The sequence below is a fragment of the Rhinolophus sinicus genome, chromosome 14 (genome assembly GCF_057876585.1).
Source record: "Rhinolophus sinicus isolate RSI-liver-muscle chromosome 14, RSI-T2T, whole genome shotgun sequence".
Lineage (NCBI taxonomy): Eukaryota > Metazoa > Chordata > Mammalia > Chiroptera > Rhinolophidae > Rhinolophus > Rhinolophus sinicus.
Window position 1 is genome coordinate 148104537 of NC_142514.1, and position 23422 is coordinate 148127958.

Below are 23422 nucleotides of genomic sequence, written 5' to 3' on the forward strand. Positions count from 1 at the left end.
CTTCTAGAGCACCCAGAGGAGTCACATGGAACCCTAACGAGGTCCTTTACCATGTGAAGCGTGGTCCCTACACAGGAGTTCCAAGTCCCCTACCCACCCCCTGTCCAAACACACACACAATAATTCATGCGTTGGGCCCACGCACACTGTCTTTTGATCCATGTTCTCTCTCCAGCTGTTCCTGACTATACTTTCAAGGAGCCTATACAGGGAACCACCTGAACTATCCAAATGTTAGACTACCATGTTTCCCCAAAATCCAGTGTTCAGGGGATGTCATCCTAAAAAATCCTGCTAGGGCTTATTTTCCGGTTAGGTCTTATTTTCAGGGAACCATGGTAGATTGGTCACATGGAAAATACACAGCAATAATAATAGGAAAGCTTTCATTTATTGAGTTCCAGGCACCTTTTATACATTACCCTGCTGAACTTGAGGGAACAACTCAGTGACATAGGTACTATTATTATCTTTATTCTACACTAGTTAGAAAAGTTCCCAAGATCACAGCCAACAGGTACCAGGCCAGCCCAAGGCCCAGTCGCAAAGCACATTGCCATCCTGCCACCCAAGGAGGCAAGGCAGGCACTGACCTGCCAGGCAGGTGCTTCCTTCCCATCTTCCATCATCAGAAAGGTCTGACAGACCCTGCTGTCTTGGCCTCTGCTAATTCCTCCCTTCATTACATCAGATTCTCCCTCTATAGCCTGTAGTCGAAGAAAGCAATACCTTCAGCAACTCCCCATCCTGGAAAGGAAAACTGGGACAAAGAAAAAAGTCCCCAGGTCCCTGCATGCCACTTAGATCACAGCTGGAGTGGTTCTGCAAAGAGAAGTCCATACAGAATTTGCTAATGGGCTTTAAACAAAATGACATTCCGCTTCCCGTGTGGTGATCACAGATCTGGCTTCTTCCACCACTGGCATGGCCTGTTCGTTCCTGCTTTGGAAAAACAATGACAGGAATGTGGCAAATTGGTGCTTCAAGGCAGAATTGTATGTCAGAAAAGAACGGAGTTTGACCAAAGCCAGTCCGTCCCATTATCTAGTTTCTGTTTTAATTTGCTCAGATGTATGTGATGCCCGTGCTCCCTGGATTCGTCCAGGCTGTCTCGTGCGTTACATTTTGCTCTCTATGGCCTGTAAGTGCTTTATCAATATTAACTCCGCCAACCCTCATAACAGCTCAATGGGTAGGTGCTGCTATTAGTCCTGTTACAAAGGTGAGGAAATTGAGGCACAGAGAGATTATATAACTTGCCCGAGGTCACACAGCTAATAAGGGGCAGAGCAGAGCTATAATTCGAACCTAAGCAGTCCAGAACCACAGTCTGTATTTGCAACCACTATGCTAACCTACTCTGCATTTGCTAGGGATCTGTTCAACATACAAATAAAGGCAAATATACTGTTGTGCCTTTGTAACACCTTTAAGATGGATTCCTAAGTCAGAAAAAAAAAGGATCACTTATCTAACCATATTTCTGAGGGGAAAGTTTAGAAAATATGGCCAGGTAGAGACAGGTGTTTTATAAGGAGAAAAGAATCTGTAGGGCTGCACGGTGTCTCGACAGGGAGCGAGGAGAAAGGATTTGTCCACGTGTCTCCAGGGCTGCCCAGGGAAACGAGCCCGATTTGAGGTGACAGCTCCCAGTGATTAGACAGAAATAGCCTGGCCATGGCAGCCATGGAGGAGAGCCAGCCACCAGGCTGGCTGGAGCTGGAGGAAAAGGCTTAGAAAGCAGCAATGCCCCATACCTCATCCTTGCACCTCCTGCTACAGAACCCCCTCAGGATCTCATTAAAGGTGCAGAGTTAGGACCTCCCTCCAGACCATGAATTGAAATCTCTGGGGAGGGAGGAGGGGATTGGAGGGAATATAATAATCCCCAAACCTGAACCTTTACCAGGCTCCTGGATGATCTGATGGCAGGGAAGTCGGGACCGTCTGCTAGAAAACCTGACGGCTCTATTTGCCCTGAGTCTCCTTACTCTGTGCATCCTGGGGGAATATAACTCGACCCCAGGAACAAACCGCGAGTTACACCCCAGCCCCAGCCCCATGACCAAATTTAATCTGATACTAATAATATAATAACCACCAGGATGGCTACCGATTATTGAGCATTTACTAGATGCCAGAACTGCTGAGAGCTTTGCCAATCTCACTTATGTTCATTCTCACTACAGCCTTGTGCTGTTGTTACGGTCAACCTTGTTTTGCTGACGATGATGTTAAGGCCAGCGGAGTCCGGTGACTAGCTCAGGGCTGAAAGAAAAGCAAGCAGTGAGGATGGAATTCAAACCTGGTGTGTCACCTTGACCACTCTGGCTCTGAGCCCGAGGTCAGTGCAGCAAGCAGCCCACCCACTGCCATCGTCCCTTGGGGCTGGGAAGGTCAAAAGGTGACAAAGGCCTGGGGTCCTTTCCACAGCATCAGCAGGGGTCGAGCTGCTCTTCGGGTATCTGTTAGCTGTGTGACCTTGGGAATGGTGCTCACCAGCCTAGTCCTTCTCGGTCAAATAAAGCCTTTTTAATAGTACCGGCGTCACTGAGTTGCAAGTTCAGCAAGGTAACATATATAAGGTGCCTGGGATGCAATAAATGAAAGCTTTTATTATTAAGCTTCCATTTCAGCTGATACCCCTGGGGCACCCGTCCTCCTATTCTGACAACAGCCAACTTGCTGAGCGGACACTGGCTTTGTTAGGCCTGAGCCTGCAGGGTGGGAGAGCCAGGCTGTCACCAGCACCTGCCAGTACCAGCAACTGAGGCGAGCACATTCTTGCTGGAAACAACATGAGGGCCCCAGAAACTGAAGGCCCCCCTCAGGACCTCACGCAGCTCCCCTTCTTGGTGGAATAATATCCAGCTGACCTGACCTGAGGGGGAATCCTCACTTCCAAGACACGTGCCCCTCAGCGAATCTGTACGTGGCGCTACGAGAGACAGGGTCTCTGGAGGATTACGGGAGGTGCCATGTATGTGGAAGGGTCCTGGCCGCTCCCACAGACTGCAGGTCTCCCGTCCTTATTCCTGCTGTTGCCGTCTTTAAGTTCCTGGTATCGTTCCCATTGGACAGCTCTGCCAGGTCTCCCACCCCAGCCCCCAGGTCAGAGGTTCCAATAAACGATGGGGGCTCCTTCATTAGTAGACATACCCCACAGCCCCCCAATCCCCAACACCAGAACTCTGGGGGCCCTGGGCCTGCCTGTTCCCTCAGCCCCAGGATGTAGGCTTCCCAAGAGCAAAGCTTTAACTGTCTTGTTCTCTGCTATACCCACGGGCTAGAAGAGCGCCTGCCAGGGAGCAGGCACTCAAAACATAACCAAATGAATGAACTCAGTCATTCAACAAATGAGAGCTGCACACCTGATCTGCATGAGGCCCAGTGCTGGAGTGTGTGGTTCTGCCCTCAGATCTGACAGCTAAGGCTCCCTCTCAAGGGCTCAAGACTGATCAAAGCCCCCTTCCAACCCCCGTGCTTCTGTTGCCTGGGAGTGGGGCTAAGCAGCACTGGTGCTGTGCTCCTCTCCTCCCTACTCCACCCTTCACTTTTGTCCTGGGGACAAGCTTCCCGGGGTGAGAGCTCAGGCCCCTCCTTCTGGGACTTCCCGTGCAGCACAGCGCTGCAGCCAAGCCCAGAGGCCCCTCCTGAGGTAGCTGTCTCTCAGCCTGGCTACTCCTCCAGAGAGCTGTCCTGACACATTCTCATTGCTCACAGCCTCCTGCAGGCAAATCCACAGGCAAAGCAGATGGAGATGCGGCCTCAGCCAAAGAGAAGCCTCACACCCTCCCCGCAGAAGGCCCCTGAAAGACGGCGCTTCAGCAGTGAAAGCACCAGGCAGCTACAACATGGGATTGCTGGGATCGCAGAGGGAAGCTGGCAGCAGGGGAGGCTGCAGAAGGTGCGAGGTCCCCCTGGCCCCCTACCAATGAGCTAATGGGTCCATCTCAACTACTTAAGTGTATTTACTGATCACTGAAGACTTTGCCCAAAGCCTGGAAGAAAAGCAATGTCTGGGTCTTAGGAAGCAGAGCAAAATAAAACCTTAGCACCAAAATGTTGGAAGGTGCTGCCACAAGAAGGTCAAACAGAAATAAAGAAGAGTCTCTTAGACTATAAGGGAAGTCAACGGCAGACTGGATTGTGCTTTGCACACACGTGATGTATGGCTTTGAGACACAGGAGCTGGCAGAGGCAAGGGGCACCTGTATGCCCAGTACCAACCCCAAGGAAAGTAGAAAAGGGCAGTGGGCTGGGGACTAGAGAGCCAGGATGGCACTTGCAGTGTGGCTCCTCCCAAGCTGGGCAATCATGGACGAAAGACTTTAACCTCTCTGGGTCTCGGTGTACTTCTCTGAAAACTGAAAAGAGTTAGACTAGATTATTCTAAAAATATTTTATGGTTTCGAAAACTCTTTCTCGCCTCCATGTCAATATTTCAAAGACAGAGACAGTCATTTCCATCCTCTTCTCCAGGGCTTAGACAGCATCCTTGTAACCTTGGAGAAGGGCCTCGGAAGGTGCAGGATAATTGTTTCTCTGCCTCGTTGCTATGGAAACTTGCGACTCCTGCATCCCTGTGCGCCGAGGTGGTTTGGGCTTGTGTTGCCCACGTGCAGTGTGTGAGTGCCGACGTGTTCCCAGAGCTCAGTGATGGCTTGCTGGTTGGCGTCTGCTACCCCCTCCTGGATTACCAAGTTTTGTTACAAAGCTTGGGACCATGGCAATCACATTAACAGTTCTGAGACTGCACTGAGGAATTCCCACAACCCGAGCACCCGTGGGCCCTGCAAACTGACTCGTGAGCTTGCTTCCGCGGGCTTCCCTTCGTCTGCTCTGAGTTCAACAAGAAGCTGGATGACTTTCCTGCCACTTCTAAGGAGACCACACTTTACAAAGGTGCCTTCAACAAGCTCTGAGAGATCTGACAGCACCTCTATGTGACTCTCTGATCATGGAAACACATCAACTCCACAGAAACTTGTGTCAGAAAGCAGGTCTTCGAGGGCCCAAATAAAAACGTGTAATTGGCAGAAAGGTCAATGGGGGCAGTGCTGTCTAGTCAGCCTCTGAATTGTCAGAAGGGCAAATGGGTTGGAAAATCCTTCCAGTCTAGAATAACCCTACAAAATGCATCTGATTTGCTAAAAGGTTAGTTTAGTGCACTGTCACAATTCTCTTTTCAACAGTGGTGGTCACTTTGGGAAACAGAAATGTGATCACATAGAGACGCTCCTGATAAAACGGGGCAAACAACAGGCTTCCTCAGGTGCCCACGTCAGTCCTAAGACCACGGTGTTCCTCACTGGCTAAGATTAATGAGGTGACGCTGTGGCTGCCTGCTTCTCATGTCACACTGGGCACCTACAAGCTCCCTCTCCCAGTGGGCAGCCTGCCTCCACTTGAGTAATTGCCTGCATTTCCACGCGTGCTTCTGCCTCAGAATCATCCCCACTCCTCCATCTCTCACCTGCCCATACCTAATTAGTCACCAAACCTTCCTGGAACTCCACCTGCACTGCCACCATTATTGCACTAGTTCCCACTTGTAGCCAGCCATTCTCTCCTACACCCTTCCAGTCCTCTCCCAGGCGGGCTTCTGGCCCTTAGTCTCACCCTCTCCAAGCCATCCTCCACTAGAGTGGTCTTTGTAAACCCTAGAGCTCATCATGTCACTCGCTACTTAAAATTCTTCCCCTTGTCTCCAAGGCTTGCAGGATCCAGTGTTAATCCATTAGCCTGACATAGAAGGCCCTTCCTGAGTTGGCACCCACCCCCACCCCATCACTGTGGGAACAGCTCATTTGCTCAAATCCCCTCTCCTATCAGGGCCTTCCCTCACCCTCTCCATCCTACCAGATAGATCAAGCCACGGACACCTGCTACCATAGCAACCTGGGCTTCCTCCCCTGAGCTCTCCTCCTTCGGACCATGATCGATCCCTGTGGGCAGGGATCCCACCCTAGCCATCCCAGCAAAGAGCACAGTGCTGGTACACACTTAACAAGTCTTCAGTGAATGAATGCAGGAGTACATGAATGAGGAAATCAACACATGCTACTCACTTTTCACATGCCAAGGAATAACTCCTACCACAGCCCAGTTACAGAAAGCAATCAAGCCAAGCTCAGAGAGGAAGGGCTGAAGTATTGAGAAGAGAATGTAAAGAGGTTAAGAGTGAAGCCACTTGGGTTCAAGTTCTATTTCTACCACTTTCTAGCTGTGTGACCTTGGTCCCCTCTCTTCACCTCTCTGAGCATCTACTTTCCCACCTGTAATATGGAGCAAGAGTAAGTAATCTGGCCTTCCTCCTACGTGGTTGTATTCAATGTGCTGGTGTACAGAAAGTACTTGAGAGGGGCGAAGTACCTGGTACGTGGTCCATCAATGTTAGTTACTATAATATTATTAAGGAGGCACCAGCTTTCCAGGTCTTTCTGCCTCTGCCATTTACAGAACAATGAGCTCTGCCCAAACGGCTACCATGTCTTGGATGTTTCTAGAGCCTCCATTTCAGGGAGTTGTTAATTCTAGCCTTGCTGATCTGTGACAAGTGTGCGTCAGGTGCAAAACCTGCTGAAGGGGTCCGAGGGCAAATAAAATTTGTGGCATGGGTACCCAACATCGTCACTGTATCCTCACAACAGGCATCTTCTAATTGGGTGACCTGAGCCCCTGTCCGGTGCCCACTCCCCTGGCCGGCTGAAATGATGGGGGGCATGGTGCCACACAAAGGGTACTTAGTGGGGCCTCTGGGACCTCTACAGCCAGGAGTTGGCCATGCCCTTAGTTTCAGGTCGGAGATGTCCCTTCTCTGCTACTGTCTTAGTCTTTTGGGGCTGCTATGACAAAATATCACCAACTGGGTGGCTTATAAACAACAGAAATCGATTTGTCACAGTTCTGGAGGCAGGAAGTCAGACACCAAAACGCCAGTGTGGTCACGTTCTGCTCAAGGCCTCCTCCTGGCTCACAGCCAACACCTTCTTTCTGTGTCCTCACCAGGTGCAAGGGGCTCGGGAACCGTCTCGGGAACCGTAAGGGTACTAATCCCATTCATGAGGGCTCCACCTCATGACCTAGTCACCTCCAAAAGGCCCCACCTACTAACAGCATCATCTGGGGGGGTTAGGATTGCAACATATGAATTTGGGGGACTCGAACATTCAGACCATGGCAGCTACGGTCACTCGTAAGTACCCCTGGCGCCTTTCCCACTCTGGGGGAATGGAGTGTGACACAGGAAGGAGACAGTGCAGCATGGCTCTGGGAGAGGGCCTGGTGTCGCAGTCAGCACAGGGGGGCCTGAGCCTCGGCTCCTCCCCAGCCACTCACTGACCTGGCACAAACGCCGTCGTTCCCCAGGGCCCAGGCTTGTGCATCTGTAAGTGCGAGGTCACTGGCTCCTGCGTCCTGCGGTGTGAGAATGTGACCCAGGCCTCGAAAGTGTCAGGGTGGTGAGGGCAGCATCGTTCCCATTTCTCCCCCTGGTGCTCTGGGCTCTGCTGGCTTCTGGGAACACCTGCTCTTCCTCAGCCAGGAAAAGCCTGTTCTAAATCACTTTTCCTCTCTCCAGGTCCAAGCAAAGGAAGCTGGAACAATGAAACGCCAGCACTGTCTTCTGTCACACTTGTCTACAAACGAAATAAAAATTGATGCCTTGGGCCCTGGAATGGTGAACACAGTAACTCCTCATCAGCCCGGAAGGTCCCGGGGCTTCAGCCTCCCCTCCTAAGGCAAGAAGCAAATGGCAAAGGACCAACCAGGACACCAAAACACCCATGGAGGTGGATGTGGGAGGCTCTGTCTCCTCTGATCAGCAGGGATCAAATTAGGCCTGGCTCTCAATTGTCAACCTCAGTGAAACCAGGCACGTTGTAATGGAAACTGAGGGGACCCAACCTCAGTACATGTGGGGCGGGAGCGAATGTGCTCCATGACCCAAAGTGCTGAGTCCTTTTGTGAGATGCACCTTCCCTATTATTAATGATGAAACTGAGATATCTACCCAGGCCTTGCCCTGTTCCAGGTACTACACTATGTGCTTTGGCTGCATTAAGTCATGTAATCATTTGTTTATTGGACCAAATCTTAGTGAGCACTCAGCATGTGCCAGCAGTTGTGCCAGCTACTGGGCACAGTGTGACGGCAAAGGGCCGTGGTTCCCCTACGCAGGGAGCGAACAATGTAGGGTTATGGGCCTCAGACTTAGGGGGCCAGCTAATGAGAATCACCGAGGGTGCTAAGTCTGGGCCATGCCCCCAAATAGGAATCTTCTTGTTTCTCAACCACCTCATTCACACTTTGTGCTACGGGAGAAGACTTACTATGCTCATGTTACAGGTGAAGAAACAGGCTCAGAGAGGCTGAAAAGCTTGCACTACATCACACAGCTCAAAGCCTGGGTAGGAACCCTGTTCTGTCTGATTACCGAGCCAATGTTCTCAATTACTACGCTGTTCTGCCTTCCAAAACCTTACCCAAAGCATTATAATTGGATTTAAAGGGTATCACATCACTTCACTGCTATATAATTTTATGGCTACCTAACTAGATGAAGTAGAAAGTATTACTATTATTCCCATTTCACAGATATAAACATGGGGCTCAGAGGGCTAAACAACTTGCTCAAGGTCACATGACTAGCACACCCCAGAGTTAAGATTCAAAGTCAGGTCTATCCCAGCGAGGCTTATGCTCTTTCCACTCTACTTTTTCTGAACATCCTTTTATAAAGGAAAAGAGCCATCAGGTGGAAAAACAGCAACTAAAACCAGTCAGGGATAACAGGAAGGACAGAAATGCAGACATTCTGCTAAGAGGTCAGGACTTGGGGGAGAGGGGCTCCTTCTCACACTGTCTGAAGGTGTTGACAGGCCAGGAATCCTGAACAGCCTGTGCCCCACGGAGCCCCACCCAGGGGCTGGGCAATGCCAACTGTGTACATGTGCAGCCATGTGGATATCTGCTTGTCACCAGATGTGTGGCATGTGCACAGGCCACTGTGCACACAGTGTATCCACGCCACATTCCTTGAAAGCCCAGCTCCTCAGGAACATCAACCCAAAAAGTCACCTTGTGGGAGGCAGGCCTCCAGCCCCTCCCACAACACCAGGCAGTCACCAGAGGATTAAAAAGCCTCAGCTGAAAAGTATTTTCCAGTCAAAAAAAGTTTTAGCAGCTAGAGTGCATGTGTAAAGGTCAGTTCCTCACTTAGGGGACAGCCAAGCCAGGGGAAGGGACAGAAGGCTGGGGAGGGCCTGCCTGGCGGTGACATTTGAAATTATGCATCTCTAAGAGGCCTACAGAGCTGCAGCACCCAGGGGAAGGCCCAGATCCCAGAGACTGGAACTTTTTATATTTACATGACAAGCCCCTCGGCACAAAGCATCAGCAAGGGGGATTCACATCACAGCACCCCAGAAAAGCACAAAGCAAACTGCTCCAGTACCCAGGACATGCGGGGGAAGGGAAGGCCCCAGCAGCTCAGGCCCCACTCCGGAGCCACTCCTGTGGGCTGCCAGTGTGGGCTCCCCTCCCAGGTTACCGGTGACTTCCCCTGAGCCTTAACACCCCTGAGGAGGCGTACAGGCCAAAGAAAGCCCGGTGCCTAGCTTCCCCTGGACCGCAGCATATTTGGCAGATGGGGAGCACAGGGAAGAGGCCTGGCCACACACACTGGCTCGGTCAGCACCAGCGCTACCACTGCTCTGTCACACGGCCAGGACCGGGAGCCACGCAGATGGCCACTCCCTCTCGCCCACTCTCTCAGGTACCAGGTCCTGCTTCTCCTGCCTTTTTTTTCTCTCCCAGGTCTGTCCTCTTCTCTCTGTCCCAACTGAAAAAGGGTCACTGACCAGCCCTTGCTCAGGTGCCTCCGAATCCTCTTTCCAACTACATCTCAACTTTCGGGCTTGTGTGTTCACCTCTGCATCGGCCAATTCCGGCAAGAATCCCGCTAAATCAGGTTAGCCCAGCTGCTTACCCACGATTTCTGATCACCCTCAATATCTGACTGGGTCCCTTATGCTCCACCACCTCTCACATGATGTCTGATCATCTGGCCTGCCGTTAGCAAGGGTCCAGCTCCGTGGCTTTAGCCAGAACGCCCCCTTAGCCCTAATGTTTCCTCTCAGTAATTTTCCATCCACTGACCCCACCCTGCTCCTTGGCTATAAATTCCCACTTGTCTTGTATTTGAAATTGAGCCCAGTTCTATAGAGAGGTCTCTTTTCCCCTACTGCAATAGTCCTGAATAAAATCTTTTACCACTTTACTGTTCAGCTCTGGGGTTTTGTTTTACACAGCACCACCCACCCCTCCTGCCCCAGGGCCTGTGGCAGCATCTCTTGCCTGTACACCCACGAGGATCTTCCAGGGCTCGTCATCTCAGCGCCCACAAGCCCTTCTCTATAGTTGCTGAGCACAAATCAAATCCTGCCACTGCGATGCTTTAAAAGCTAACATGACTCCCGTTACCTACTGGATAAAGCCCCAATACTGACTTGGCCTTCAAAGCCCGTCACAACTTTGGACCAGACAAGCTGCCTGACGTTACCTACTGCCCAATCTCCCAAACACACTGACCTCTAGCTACATCAAAACAGGTGTTCCCCCAAGAGCCCATAGTACCTACTGCAGTAGATATCCTGAATGTTACTGATTGCTTCCCAGATCTTCATCCCTCCATCTTGTGGATTCCTGGAGGGCCCGGCACAGAACAGGTGAATTTTAAATTAAATCAGACAGGTGGGTGAGTAGATGGGTGGATGGATGGATGGACTAGGAGTCTTTTTTTGACTGTTGTCATTTTCATCTGATGCCTCTCTGAGAGGCAAACAGCCTCCAGACATTTTCAAATACATAGGTAGCTTGGCCTCTACTTTTAAACTGATTAACATGAAAGATGAGAATAATCATACCTGCATCGTAGAGCTGTTGTGAGCATGTAATGAGAAAATGTACAGAAAGTATTTAGCCCTGTGCCGAACACATAGTAGGTGCACAATAATCGACAGTCACTGTTGCTGGAAGGAGGCCTTACGTGTGAGGCCCTTTGTCCTCCAGTGAGCAGGATCCAGGTCTTCCAGCCTCTCCTAGTTCTGGGTGAAAAGGATCTTTCCTGAAGACTGGAGTGAAGGGTGAGAGGCAGCCACAGAGGAGCTCCTGGCCTACTTTGTGCAGTTTTAGGCTTGGCCAAGGCCCCAGACATTAAGGGATGCAAAGAGCACTGCAAGCACACTGCAAATATTGACGCCTGAGGGACAGGGCAGAGGGGCCGCTTTCCCCAGAGGGTGATGCTCAGCCTCAAGGCCCAGCCTCCAGCAATGCCCACAGCTCAGGCCCCTGTGAAGTTGCCAGGCATGCCTCCCCCTCCACAAAGGAACGAAGGCAACCCCTATCATCCCAGGCTGCAGGGAAGCTGCTCACAGATACCATTTGGAAAGGCAGGGAGAGTTAGGACTAGCTGCTGCACATAACAAAGGCTGGCTTGTCCGAGCTGGCCCTCGAGGCCCTGCCAGCATGACTTTTAGGGTCCTCACCAGTCTCCCTGCAGCCATATACCCCCCTCTCGTCGATCTTCCACACCGCAACCAGGGTGAGCAATACAGACTTAGATCTGATTCTATCCTTCCTCAGTCCACAACCCACTCAGTGGAGGCTCCCTACCGCCCTCCAGAAAAAGTCAAAATTCCTGGGAATGGCATTCCAGGTCTCCACAGTCCTTCCAGCCTCTCACCCTGTCCCACAGTCTCTATCTGCCATTCCTGGGACACACCATGTTCGCTCCTGTTTGCAGGCAGCTGTGTGTGCTCTTCCCTCTGTGGGGAATACCCCCCCCCCAGTCACTCAGCAGGAGGGTGACTGAGCCAGGACTCCACGCCCTTATTCTGACTGAGTTCCATGCTCCTTGGGTGGGAAGGGCTTGGGGATTCAAGAACAGCCCAGCCCTGTGGCGGAGACGCCAGGACAGACCGTTTCAATGTCTCACATCCCAGATTCTCTGCATGTGCCCCCTCATTACAGATCGCTGTGTAACACTATGAGCACCTAATCAGTGGTTACCTGAAGAAAGCCCGCACAGGCTGCAATCCCCACGCGTATGAAGAGTTTAGCTGCAAAGGAGAACATAAGCTGACATTTCTGATGAACCTGTTCTTACCCTCATTCACTGTGCACTGTGTAGCTAGCACCCCCTCCTGGGACTGTAGGAGGTAGGAGTGGGGGGGGGGTGCGGGGGGGGGAGGGGCAGGCCCTGACATCCCAGGCCACGAGGAAGCACCTCTCCAACACCTAACTGGGAAGGCACCAAGAGCTAAGGCAAAACCAATCCATCCAATACAGACTTGTCCAGCTAGCCCTCGGGTCCCTGCTTCTCTGCTCCCAGGAACCTCTCTGCAGCCTCTGCTCCCTCTGACATCTAGACATCCTGGGGCCCCTGGGCCAGGAACCTCCTGGCCAGGAAGCCATCAGGAAGAGGGCTTCCAAAGGCCTCCTAGCCCTGTAGGCAAAACCATCACTCCTGTCCATCAAATAAGGACTGGAACATCCAAACGAGTTTTGAATCACAATAAGTGTCAGGCACACAAGAGTTAACACATATACAACTTGTCACTTTTCCTAGCTCAACAAACTCTATTTTGCATGCTAAAAGTCTCCTATCTGAGGCAGTAACTGCATATTCAATAAATAGATCTCTATGCTGAGAGCAGACAATTCAACACAAATACAAAATCATTTGGCTGGTCATGATAGATGTTTTCCTGGTAGACAATAGATGCTTCATCTATACTCTCACTCATACTAATGTACTTCATATTAGCTGTGGCAGAGACTGTTAGTTAGAACACCCAAATTATGGCTGGGCACATCCAGAAAAAAGACTACATTTCCCAGCTTCTTTTAAGTTAGGTGTGGCAGTGTGACTATATTCTAGACAACAGGCTGTAGGAGGACGTGACATGTGTAACTTCCAAGAATTGTCCTTAAAGGGAAAGGATGTGCCTTTCTCCTCCCTTTCTCCTGCTAGCTGGAATGCACATATAATGGCTGGAGCTAGAGCAGCCATTTTGGACCACAAATCGTCAGATGACAGCAATAAGCTAAGAAGAGTCCAGGCCCCTGATGCTGAAATAGCCAGACCAGCCCCAGGCTGCTTAACTCCAGACTTCTTGAATGTGAGAGAGAAACAAACTTCTATCCTGCTTAAGCCACTGTTCTACTGGGTTTTCTGTCGACTCACTGCTGAACCCAAGTCTAGCTGATATTGCAGGCGACCTAAAATGGCTTGATTCGCCTTCTTAGGCGTCTTCCTCTACATCAGTGCCAAACACTGCACACGGGGCTGCTCCAGCATGCATGCTTGGGCTCCTTTAAGGGGCTACTTCCACCTAAATGGAATACGAGACCCCAGTCCTGAGCCAAAACTTGACACGGCAAAGGCAGCCTTGGCCTTGAGTGTTCTTCTCCACTCTTCTACCTGCCCTGGCCTTTCTGCGTGATATCCATCCACTGGCCAGCTTTTCTGGCCTACGACCCTTTCTCTTCATTCCCAGTGCCTTCTCCACATTGCATACAGTATTTATTTCACGTGGTGGTTTCCAGCAGACTAGCTTTTTTGAATTGTTCTGGCTTTAAACCTAGTGGTTGGGCTGGGACCCTAAGTGCTGCCCTCCCCTGCCCTCACCCTCCAGGAGAGCTCAGTGCACACAAACATCCTTGTGGACTCGCCTCCTTCCATATTTAGTCTACCCTGAAGCATGGCAGGGAAACAAAAGTAAGGGCCTGTCCTGGTTAACTGGCCTTCTCAGAAAGCCCTGATCTGGGTTAGCCAGGGAAGGGCAAGACGCACACAGGGCAGTGGCAGGCGCCACTACCAAGGCAGGCTTTGTTGACCAGACAGGACTCTGGTGGCAGCCTTGGGAAGCAGGGAATCAACCAGCATTGCAGGGTTATAAGCCAATGCGTCTCATAGGAGAGACACAGAAGCAGGGAGTGCTCAGCTCTCAGTCCCGGGAGCATGGGCAGGGGGCTAACCCAGGCGGCCCAAGCCCAGGTGAGACCACCAAGTGCAGTGTCTCAAGTCTACATGACAGTTTCCATAACTTGGGCTCCAGTCTCCTGGATGAGCAGGTTGTGGTCCCTGTTTCCCCGGGTCCTACGTGCTTGGGACCTCTCAGAAGGCACAGGGACCTCCAGGCAGTCCCGTTCTCACAGCTTGCTAAATAGACACATTAAATTTTGGCACCTTGCGATTGAGTCCTTGACCCACCCTTGTGCCATGTGGGGCCCAGAACTGAACAATCCCCAAGCCACTCTATTGTCACACCCCCCACACAGCTCTTCTGAGAGCCTATTGTTCCCTCTCCTCCTTCTCTCTCTCTCTCATTGGCCATAATTTAGAAATAAATCATTTCTAAAGTTTCACTAGAGTCTCAGATTCCAGGTGCATGGGATGGCACGCACTTGATGGCATAAGACGGAGAAGGGCCACAGGTGGCCCGTGTACCTGGGAATGAACAGTCTGGGGCAGTGCTGTCAGTAGAACTTTCTGGAGCAGAAATGTTCTCCACCTGTGCTGTGTAAGACAGCAGCCACCAGCCACCTGTGGCTTTGGAGTGCCTGAAACGTAGCTAGTGCAGCTGAGGAGTTGGATTTTTAATTTCATTTTATTTTATTTCACTTAATTTAAATCGAATAGCCACATGTGGCTAGTGGCGGCCATCTTGAACACTCCAGCTCTAGAAGAGTCAGATGAATAAGCAAGTAGCTGTCCTAATATAGATTTGTTATTGATTGCAATAAAAACCATGGGGGAAGTGAACGGTGCATAGTGAGGATGTATAACGGGGGGATACAAGCTTTTCTGGGGGTGAGGGTACATTTCCCTGAAGCAGTCACATTTTAGTGGGTGACCCAACTATAGACATAAAAACAAAACTCTATACAAGGAAAAAAAAAAAAAAAAGCCTGAAAGGAAATACACCAAAAATCTTTTTCAAATGCTTTATAATGAGTTCATTTTATTTACGTGAAGAAAAACAAACTTAAAGTGGGTCAGCTCACTACTATATATTTCTCTCTGAGGAAAAGTAAACTAAATAAAGTTGCTGTCTATTTATATGTGGGCCAGCTTGGTTCTTTTTTCTTATGCAACAGAGGTCCATCAGAGAACAAAGCGTGCCCCACCCCACTCTGGAGAAAAGGGGGCATGCTGGCTTCAGGGCCACAGCCTGAGCCTGTCCTCTTCGAACCCCTTGCCTTGACTTCCACCATTAGAGCCACCAGGCTCGGAGGTCATCCCTGAGGCCACAGAGCCCACAGATTTCCAAAGCCCAGAATTTTCCAAAACCTTCACCTCTTTAGGCTTCCTCAGAATTAAAGGTGCATTAGCTTTGACCGGGAAGCAGGTCAGCCCCCTGGTGAGGATAGAGCAGGCTGAAGGCTTTGGAAAAGCTGGTGGATACAGTTGCCATGACTGGTCATTTCCTGGGCTGGAATAAGAATTTCTAAAAAGGAAAATGACATATTTACAAATGCATTAACTGAAAAGAAGGAAAAGGAGAAAGCAGCCAGTGGTGCCTCTGGAGGCTCATGTCTTGCTTGTCCTTGGAGGCAGAAAGTTGGGCATCTGCCCTCTGGTCAGGGGTTTCTGGGCAGTGAGGTTGTCACGTGACAGTGGTGGCCCCCTGCCTCACTCACCTGCTAGGGCCAAACTGTGGCAAGGAACGTAGGAGCCGAGAGAGCCAGTCATCCCCACTTTGGCCCCTGTAACTCCTCATCCAGACGATCACAGTAACAGTTGACATGTGTGTTCATGTTATGTTTACACTTCCAGCACCTCTGAGAGGCCAGAAGCTTCTCGAGGGCAGGCGCTAGTTCACTCCATCCCAGCATCCTCGCACCCATCACAGGCCCCATGGAGAGTAGGAGTGAGTAAATGGCTGTTGAAGGAATGAAAACAGGGTATGGGCGGCACCCTGTTCAAATCCCAGCCCGGCCTCCTGTGAGACCGTGGACCAGCTACTTAACCTTGGAGAGCCCATACTTGGGATTAAATTTGAGGAAGCATTTTAGTTTCAGCCGGGAACCTAGCTCCCGGTAAGGGTTCAACAGGCAGGGGCTTATTTGGCACAGAGCTGGAGGGAGATGAGACAGAGCACTTCTCAGTGTCCCCTCACCCTGACTTAGAAAATGCCTTTGGCCAGCGTTGGACCCAATATTCTAGTTTCCACACGATTTAGTCGGCTTTTCTCAGGGAAAACAAGAGCCCCCTTGATTAAATAACCAAGTACCAGCCTCTCACCTCATCTTCGGGCGTCTGTCCCCACTCCCTGTGCCTTGAGATCACACCCACATTCCTGAGCCACTCAGACAGAACAGCATTTTTCCAGGAGCCACAGCTTTCCATCCAGGGGGCCTCCGGGGCAGACAGCCCTGAAAGCCCAGCACAGTGCCAGGTGCCTGGCTTTGTCCCCCAGTCACAGCTCTGTGCTTTACCTACTTGTATCAGTTTAGTCTGGCCCAGCTGTGACCCAGGGCCCACAGCATCAGCATTACCTGGGAACCTGCTAGATATGCATATTCTGGGGCTTCACTCCATACCTACTGAACCACAAACTCTAGGGGCTGGGGCTCAGAAATCTGTATTTTAACAAGCCTTCCAAGGGATTCTGATAGATTCTCAAGTTTGAGAGCCACCCTGAAGTTCTGCCTGTTTCCACCCTCTTTACCACACCTCTTCCTGCCCCCAGATTGGGGTCTTCCTCCTACGCCCCAGGCAGGACTGGCCCTGAGGTCCTGCGCAGAACTTGCCACCTGCTGTGTGGGTTTCAGGCAAACCCCATCCACGCAGACTTTGCTTTCCTGACCCAGCACCCAGGGCCGATCACTACGGGAATCAAGACAGGGCCCCACTAAAGCCCATCTGCACGGCCCCGGGGCATGGATGCAGCCACCGCCTCCCTCATGCTCTCCCTGCCTGCCCTTCCCAGAATTCCATAGGCCGGAGGGACAGCTCAGGGATGGGAAATGCCTTTGAGAGTCCCTGGAAGGAGAAATGGGAGAGATCCTTGGAAGGCACTTAGCAGAAAAGAGTAATGTGGAGGGCTAAGGAAAGGCAGGCTCCCTCCCCACCCACCACCCCAGGGTTCAGTCCACAGAGGGCCCTGCTGACCGGCTGCCCCTACTCAGCCCTGTTATTAGTCCTCCTTTTAAGGTTGCTTTCTGCTCAGCTACAGTCGCTCACTGCTGGTGCCAAGGTTGCCTGCAAGTCCGTGACTGCAAGTCCACAAATGTGGCCCAGAAATCCATTTAACTCCTAGAAAATGCACGGGCCCGTCCCTGCGGGAGCACTGGAGCCTTTGCCGAACAAGACAGTGTTTCCCAGCCGCTTCCAGCTCTGCCTGCCTAATACTTTGTAATTATACATCGATTACCTGCTGAGCACTACGTAACCACAAGAGGATCTGCGGGTTGGGGGCCAGAATCCGGCTCCGAGACCGAGAGTGGATTCCTCTGCATCACCACCCCCCACTGACACTGACACTGCCCCTTCAGCTCAGGTTCATCTCTCTGCTCCCAGACACCACCCTGAGTGGAAGCAGCTACCACTCACTGGGAGCTGTGGCTTGTGCCCCCACAGCAGCTCCCATACCTGCCCTGCGCCCTGCTTTAACACTCTCCCCAGCCGGCTTGCTCCCCTCTGTCCCAAGCCACCCCCGAACACCATCCCACCGGTCCCTTCAGCCCTGTCTGGGTTCTAGAGGAAGCAGTCTCTGGGAGAAGATGGGGTCACAGAGATGTGAGTGTCAGCGGGGAGTGGGGCCAGAGGCAGCTTCGGAGGCACCCGAGTCAAACGCCTCAGGAAGCACCTGTAATCCACATCTCCAGTGTTTTGCAAGGTGCCTTCTGTGACAGACATTACCTGTGGCTGTTATGTTAGCAGGTGTTCTGTGAAAAACAAGGGGGGGTGGGGAACTTCTGTGATCAAACTCACTTGGGACACCCTAGAAGAGAACAGGGCTTTCTTATGATAAGGCGTCCTAGCGCCTTTAATGTGGTTAACACATTAGGTCCACCCTGAAGATGATTTTCAATGCATTCATCCACAGAACTATTCCATGAGCCTGGCATGGAACTCGTGTGCCATGGGACACACTTCGAGAACTGGAGCTCTCTCGGCAGCTGTTGTGAGGAGTGTGGCTGGTTCCCTCCTGTGGCTTGTTTGTATCCACCTCACCCGCAGGCACAAGGTGTTAACGGAGAGGCAAGAACAACCAGATCTGAGGCTTGTAGGGTCCTGCTGCCAATGGTGTTTGTCTGAGCCTGTGGTTCGCCCAGTGAGGGGTCGGGTTTCTGGAAGGAGCAGGCAGGGACAGGTGAGCAACAGCGGCTGGTGCTGGGCAGCCTGCTGGTGGAAATCTATAATCCTCTAACCTGTTCTTGCAGGCACCTTCCTAGACTTTGAAATCAGAGTCGCATTAAACCCTACCACCCACCCAGGGACATGTGTACCATCATTGCTATTTCACAGATGTGGAAACCAAGACTCAAAGATGCTAAGAAACCAGCAGGATTTGAACTAAGATTCCAAACGATGAGTCCTGCTATGGACCCCGAGGGGAGCTCTGGCTGCTGGGGAAGGCAAAGGCAGAGCCAGCCGACAACACCCGTTCACCCCTGCCCACTGCCACCATCCACGCCAATCAAGATGGCAAGGACCTGGCTGCTTTCTGGCAGCCAGCAGGCTGCAGGGGCCTCTTTTATCAGATTTAACTCAGGAGCATTTTCCTGACACAGTGTAAACATTTGCCAGCGTAAACATAAACCCTCCTGAGCAGGGTTCTTACCTTCCCCAACCCTGAACCCACATTCCAGCGCTTAGAAGGGTCAGACGGCGATAGCGTCGCCCCAGGAGCGGGCAGGTGTCAACATGTGAAGACATGGGTCTGGCAGGTGTGCCCTGCGATAAAACTCTGCTGAGCTCTGGTTTCTGCCTTAAACCAGCTCTGTTTGTTTTGGGGAAATTCAATTATTCTCTGCAAAGGAGTTCCCTCCACCCCATAATTTCTAACAGATTGAGTCGTGCGCCAGGCAAAGCCATTCGGGGGCAGCTTCTGCACCTCCGAACACATTCAGGCAGAACTTTCCCAACCTCTGGGAGTCCTGCGAGGAAGAGAAGTGAGGAGAGGGCGTTTGGTTCCCAAGGGAGGAGGGGGCTCACAGTCCCCGGGGACACTCACAGTCCTGGGGCTGCTGAGGCCCTCCAAAGACAGGCAGCCCTTTGCCACACTGCCCCATTCACCTCCAAACTTTTATTCAGCACCCACTGTGCTCCAAGGAAAGACTTCAGAAGATTCCTGGTCAACAAAATGCGCCTGTCTTGTGGGGTCTTTATTTCTAAGTGAATGGAGTGGAGCTAATATTTGTGAGCATTAAACTCCGTGACAGTTTTCCTTCCCTGAATCTTCACTATAAAGCTATGAGGCAGGCAACACTATCCCCCACTATTTCTAGAGGGGAGACCAAAGGTCAGGGAAGTCACATTTTTTGTAAAAGGTCACATACCCATGCTGAGCTGTGACCAGGAGCCAACCTGTTTCCTCCTCCCCGTGCTGCCTTCCTGAGCTTGGAAAGGTCTGAAAGCACCAGACGGCCTCATGTACGTAACTATCATTGTCAGAAGCAGGTTCAGAATAGACCCTGTCTCACACAAGTTAATGACAGTGGCATCTGGGACAGAGAGGAGGCCCTCGCCAGCTATCAGGGAGGCAGGGGTCCCCACAGGATGGGTACAGGTTGGACTGCCCCTCAGCTGTGCCTGGAGATGGGGGCCACTGCAGTGAAACCTCTGGTCGGGATTCTAACAGGCTGCTGGGCATTGAACAACCATGGGCACGGAGGGGGCTTCCCTCCCTTCTCTGTCTGTTTATCTTCCCCCACCTCCGGCGCCTCCTCCTCTTTCACAGGGCTTATCACTGTTCGACACTTCATTACCTACTTGTATGTTTACTCCTTTAGAGGCTATGACCACCATAGAAATCACAGCTCCGTTCACACAGTATCCCCAGGGCTAGCACATGCCTGGGACACAGAAGGCTCTCAACACATATGTGTCTGTTAGATGAATAAATGAACAGAAGCCCAAGGTGGTCGAAGGAAATGCAAGCGGGCGCTAGTCTATCTAAACCAGGCCCACCTCCTGCCCCAGTTCTCAGGGCACTTGCCAGTGAGCGACCAGACACTTCTCGGTGGACTGTCATGAGTCCTGGAGAACAAGGGAGAAGTCAAGAGATTGGCAACAAGCATCCTGCAGTTCTAGTTTCTAAACAGAGTAAAGAAGTGGATTTTAGACTACAGACTTGTGGCGGCACCCATGGGAGATTCTAGGAGAATTACACCAGCAATGACTTGAGCACCGGGAGCCCAGATGGCCCAGTGGACTGGGTTGAGTAATGTTCCCTCAGAATTCATGCCCATTGAGACTGCAGAACATGATCTTATTTAGAAATAGGGTCTTTGCAGATGTAATTAGTTAAGATGAGGTCATGCTGGATTAGGGTGGGCCCTAAACCAATGACTGAAGTCCTTATAAGAAGAGAAAACAGAGATGAAGAGACACGCAGGTAAGAATTCCACGGGAAGATGAGGTAGTGATTGAAGAGATGCCTCCACAAGCTAAGGATTCCTGACAGCTAGAAGCTAGGAGGAAACAAAGAAGGATTCTTGCCCAGAACCTTCAGAGGATTCTTCTCTAGAATAATATTAGTAGGTATGGCCTCACTGATACCTTGATTTTGATACCTTGATTTTCCAGAACTGTGCAAGAATGAATTTCTATTGTTTTAAGCCACCCACTCTGAGGTGCTTTGTTACGGCAGCCCTAAGAAACTAATGCACCCACCACGGACACTTCCGGTCAGACTAGCCTCATTTCCTTAACAGAATTACTAGAGCAGGAAGGCAGCAGTCACGGCCTCCCTCGCCAGAGCTTTCTCAGTTCAAGGGATAGTCTTCACGGTCAGATGGAACAGCCTGCTTAGGGAGGCACCTATCTACACTGGACCAAGTGGACTCTTTCTCAAGGAGATGGACTCTTCTCCAAAGAACTGCAGCATGTAACAAGAAAGGCTAAGGTGTGGGAGAATGCAGAGGAGGATCCCCGGGCATTAATCTGGTTGACTTTCTCTCATTTCCTTACAGCCCTATAACCTATATCAGGCATAATCCAACACCAGAAATCAGCAGACATTCAGTGTCAAGTTCAAGGATAGAGCAAGTCAATCACATGAAGGTGATCGGACCTAAACGGTCACCTTATGTAAACATTTTAGGTTTAAAGAAAGAAACTGGGACCCAGAGAAGGGAGTGGCATGAGTTGCCGGAGGACTCACAGTGAGGTGGAGGCAGAGGTGAACCCAGGATTCCCGCTCTTGTGTAGGTGGAGCAAACGTATGGAACAAAGCTGAAATTCCAGCACGTGGTTAAGAAGTCAACCATCAGAGCCCAGCAGGTTGTATGCGCAGGTGACAAAACCAGGGGACTCCACTGACATTGTCGCTTGCCCCTAGAATTGTGTAGTACACACCTTGTACCCCATACGTGGCAGCCCTAACAGTCGCCAGGATTGCCACCTTTAGGGAGTGCAAAAATGTCACTGGAATACATCAGCAATATGGCATCAGTTAACTCAGGTTTCCATGGATAATTATGGAATAGACATCACTGGTTGAAAGTGAGTCAGTCTTACTTCTGTGCAAGACCACTCTTGAGAAAAAAAGTTAAATATAAAAATAAACTTCTCACTGGCTCCAGCTTACAACCACCACTGAGTATTTTGGTGATTTGCATGTGGCAGTTGCACCATACAAGGGCAGACCATGCCATCGACCTTGCATGATGCCAGCTGCCAGCAGCCTGAACTTGGCAGCAGCAGTCAACTGAAATTGTAAAAGGAGTGAAGCACAGCATAGCACTATTTGCAGGGAACAAATATTTTATGATGTGTCAGTGTAAGCTACCATTATCTTAAGCAAACATGACTGTTGAGTGTCATCCAGTTATGAGTGACAGAAAAATGTGCAGTAAACTAGTCCCAAATAAGTTCAAATGTTATATTCACTGCTATAGCCTAAAGAACATAAAGAAAAAGTGTACATATTTTATCACTAGAAAATGTGTTTCTCTCTGGTTCCAACAAATCAATGTTGAACAGATATTTTTTAAATATCAGATAGAAGAGGTATCACATCATTCGCCCGCCTGGAGGCTAGCAGGTCTCCGCGAGCTTCTGGCGCCAGACCTGTGTCTTTCCCTGACAATCCCAGGACACTGGCACTAGATAGCCCTTGGAGCTAGTCCAGTCTAGCTCTTTTCACGCTGTTTCAAGGAGCCCCAGGATGCCCCAGAGGTGCCTCCAGGTCCCTGCAAACAAGAGTCTTTGAGGCTCACTTCTGGCCAACCAGAAAGACTGCTATTTTATGTTTTAATTTTGGAGTTCTATGTCAGATTTCAAGTTTAAAAGGGTTATGTTGGGCTTTTAAAATGAATAATTATTGCTCTAACCTCATGATTAATATAGCACAGACACTGTAACCACAGAGCCTGGATTCGACCCTTATCTCCACCACTAGCTGTGTGACTTTGGGGAAATTACTTAACTGCCCTGGGCCTCCATTTCTTCATCTGAAAAAAGGGAGATACCAGTATCTACCTCATAGAGTTGTTGTGAGGACTAAATGAGCTAGTAGTACCTATAAGACACATAGAATAATGCGTCTTATGATGGCACATGCTAAGCACTCAGTAACAGTTAGCTGTTATAACTACTGTTTCGCATCCTCACTATATAGAAGGGGACTCTGGGAAACAGGAAGGCGAAATGATGCATCAGAGGTTTCCCTGTCCCTTGGCTCTGAGGGCAAGGTGCCCTCACGCCACACGGCAGGCTCCAATGACCACTCACCCTCCAGGAAGGTGAGCCAAGGTTCCTGGGCATCACAGAGGGCCCTTGTACAACCACTGAGTTTGATGCTTCCCAGCTTGAAGTGGGAGCTGATTATTTGTTAAACCCAACTGGAGAACAAAGTCAGCTATGAGTGCTTTTGAGCTACTTGAACTGTACCCAAAGTGGGCCTGCATGGTTGACACTGGATGCAGCTGGGGCAGAGCCACGTGGATGTGGACCTGTCTGCCCTGCCACTGCCAGCCAGCGCCACCTCCATTCCTCGCTGGACAAGCTCCCCAAGCAGGTACCCTCACACAGCCACAATTTTTTCTTGGAAAATGCCATATTCCCTGGATTCTAAGATGTCCATTTCTTTTTTACATTTCAATGTTTCTGAAATGGCGAAAAAAACCTCATAGTCAATGTGTACATTTAATGTGGTAGTAATTCTTCTTTTTCCTCTGGAAA

At 50.7% G+C, this 23422-nt stretch overlaps 1 protein-coding gene across 1 annotated transcript in view; it reads right to left on the minus strand.

Annotated features, from left to right (window-relative positions):
* The window catches only part of GALNT18 (polypeptide N-acetylgalactosaminyltransferase 18), a 311162-nt gene that overhangs the window by 233359 nt on the left and 54381 nt on the right, over window positions 1-23422 (minus strand). The gene's annotated exons all lie outside the window — the stretch shown is intronic.